We start from the raw sequence: 3,611 nt of genomic DNA, 5'->3' as shown, positions 1-3,611 counted from the left end.
GCTCTTCCGGTGTTTTGATTTATGACATGAAATATATATATATATCAAGTGAATTTGTTATATGGGAGTGTTTTCAGTGCTCTTTAAGGTAATTTTTGAATTATCTTAATTCTGATAACACAGTTTGCTTACCTTCGGTATCAGGCTTAAGTAAAACTAGTTGTATATTGTTATTCTTCGTCAATAACTTGAAAGCTGGTCTCATGAATCTGAGAGCTGAGTGTAGCCCAATGGTTAGCATGCTGGACTGTGGATTTGAAATTCCGTAGTTCACGTCCCGCTAACGCCACCAATATTCCACGGTGGTGGATGGTGTTGAGTAACTGCTTTCCCTCTAGTCTATCACTTCAAAATTAGGGACGCCTAGCCCATATAACCCTCGTGTAACTTTACGCGAAATCCACCAATCCATCTTGTCGCTAAGCCACTGGAAAGAGATTTAGGAAGAAACTGGACAATAAATCTTATAAACTTCTCTACAGACATTGAAAAAATGTTCATACTCGCGTATTTCTCATTTCTCAAATTAACACAAGTTTTAAGTAGTTTGTGGTAACAATGATATCATATGGTTTCTTTCTCTCATCGGGTACATGGAAATATTTTATAAGTCTTGTTATTAGGTGGAAAAGATTGTTTCTTTTATCTTGAGAAGTACTAAATTTGAAATATTTTTTATCATCATTCTTTGTTACTATTCATTAAACCAAACATATTAATCAGTGTTTCTGAGAGTTTTTATAGCAAAGCCACATTGGGCTATCTGCTGTGTCCACCGAGGGGAGTCGAACCCCTGATTTTAGCGTTGTAAATCCGTAGACTTACTTCTAACGATTAGGTCGTGGCACAAAGGTTAGCATTCCCGGACTGTGAATCCAAGGGTTCAGAATTTGATTCTTGGTGACGCAAAAATTCGCTTTGTGGTCGTGGATGACCAATATGAATGACAGTGAAATCCCACTATTCGATCAAAGCACCCTATGGGTTGGCGGTGGGTGATGTTGAGTAGCTGTCTCAATAACCAAAAGTAAACAGACAGGAAGCGTACACTTAAGTCATCGCGATCATTTATCACAAACAACTATCATTAAACTGAAAGTTTTTGATTTCTTTATAGCTCAAAACAAACTGTTCTTACTCCATTTTTAACATAATGGTTTCGTATGTTAGGCTTAGTTAATTATTAATAACTAGTAGAGGGCTTCATCTGTTTTTTTTTAACCCATTCATTAAGCATATTATTTCACTTTATCACTTTAAAATTATTTCATCCGATGTCATATAATTTTGTTGTAGTTTATTATTGATAAATACTACTGAATATCATACACGTATACGTGTTTATGTTTTTCAAATGAGGTTTAGATGGATTTTTGGGCTTATATGCGATGCATACATTATTTCATAAATTACCGGATTGGGGTATACTTCTCAAAGCCATTTGATCTTAGTATGGCATCGAGTAACTGTTATAAAAATGTAGCAACATCATATAAATATAGTTTTATGTGGGGAAAAAAATGTTTTAAGTGTGTTAGTGAACGTGTTAATTTTGTATGTTTTAGAATTTTCGCGCAAAGCTACATAAGGACTGTTTGAGCACAGTCGTCGCTAATTTTAAACTGTGAACCTATAGGGAACACAGCTAGTCAACCGTATCTACTGTCAACGCTTGGACTACTCTTGTCTGATTGAATTGTGGGATTTTACAGTTTCTTTGATAGTGTACGCACGGCCCCAAAGTACGGAGCGCGTTTATGCGGCAGCATGTTGCGAACGCAAAATCCTCGGATTCACATACAGGGCATGCTAACCATTAACCATACGTGTTAAATTCAAGTATGTTTGTTTGTTTGTGCTAAACGAACAGGTTAGAAACCCCTATGGTTCGGGTGTGGTCAACGCTAATTTTGAACTACACAAGGTAAGCAATCAGTCGGTAACACTGACCACTTGAAGCTGCTACTCTTACTGTTACAACGCACTCACAGCTGAAAATGTGAATGACGTTAGGGAGAACAATGTTTCGAACCTGGGACACTCAGAACATTAGTGTGATACGTTGACCACTAGTCTACACTTGGGTCTTTAACTCAAGTGAGGTCTGGTATGGTCCAGTGGTTAGGGCGCTCGACTCACTCGCGGTTTCGAATCCTCGCCCTTTCAGCCGTGGGGGCGTTATAATATGACGGTTAATCCCACTATTCGTTAGTAAAAGAGTAGCCCAAGAGTAGGCAGATGTTGACTAGCTATCTTCCCTGTAGTCTATCGCTGTTAACTCAGGAACAGCTAGCGCAGATAGCGCACGAGTAGCTTTGCGCGAAATTCAAAACAAACCACACCAATCAATTCATGATTTCACGTATTTTGGATTTTTTGGTTAAATATCACAAATATTCGGAACACATTTTAGGGTTGTTCGAGGCTGCGTACAACTTGTAACAGTCTGAGATACATGCTTACGTAAATTATTAATGATTGGAAGTCTTCTATGATGGTTTATTTTGTTGTACTCCCAATTTAAGAATAAAAGAAAAAATAATCATTTATCTAAAGAGAATAAGTAAGTTGAATAAAATTAGCAATGATTCTTATTAAGACAGGTTTCACAAATTATTTGATATCCAAACTTTATTCAATAAAATGTTTACTGAGCTATTATTATGTCTTGTTTCTATTGAAAGTGAATTAATTATGCTCTGAAACATCCATACTCAGATGGTGAAATACTTATATAATTTGCAACTCAACAACTGAAATCTGTAAGAGATCGAAACAGCCATTTTGTATTTTATACCAGTGCATATTTTGAAAAGGCGTTGATTAAATGTGTCATTGAGTTTCGATTTAAATATTTAATGGATGTTTCCGAATTTTACTTGGAACTTTTAATTGGATTTCCGTTTTAATTACTTCAATGGATCAAATGATGTTGGCCTGGCATGGCCAGGTGATTAGGGTACTCGACTCGCAATCTGCGGGTCGCGGGTTCGAATCCCCGTCACACCAAACATGCTCGCCCTTTCAGTCGTGGGGGCGTTATAATGTGACGGTCAATCCCACTATCCGTTGATAAAAGAGTAGCCCAAGAGTTGGCGGTGGGTGGTGATGACTAGCTGCCTTCCCTCTAGTCTTACACTGCTGAATTAGGGACGGCTAGTGCAGATAGCCCTCGTGTAGTTTTGCGCGAAATTTAAAACAAACAAACAAACAAATCAAATGATGTTAAACGATTTCAGAATTATTATAAATGTTTAAAACTTATTTTGCATACGTTAATTTTTTTATGCACATTGTAATTCAAAAACTAGTGTAATGTTAATTCTGAATCAATAAAAAAAAAGAAACGAAAAAAAAAAGATTAAAGCTGAATAACCTAACAACATAGAGATTTTGAAAATGGATCTTATTTTTTAAACAAAGGTCTTTAAATTAGGTTATTTTCTCAGTTAAATCAGTTATGTATTTAGCATATTTTGGCATTTTCAAACCGAATAACTAAAAGGCCAGGTCAAAAACTCCTATGATTCAGGTATAGCCATCCCTAATTTAGAACTGCTAACCAGAGGGGGGGGGGCAAGCTGTCAGCAGTATCCGCCGCATAATAAGTG

Source organism: Limulus polyphemus, unplaced genomic scaffold (genome assembly GCF_000517525.1).
Source record: "Limulus polyphemus unplaced genomic scaffold, Limulus_polyphemus-2.1.2 Scaffold855, whole genome shotgun sequence".
Lineage (NCBI taxonomy): Eukaryota > Metazoa > Arthropoda > Merostomata > Xiphosura > Limulidae > Limulus > Limulus polyphemus.
This window is presented reverse-complemented; position numbering follows the sequence as displayed.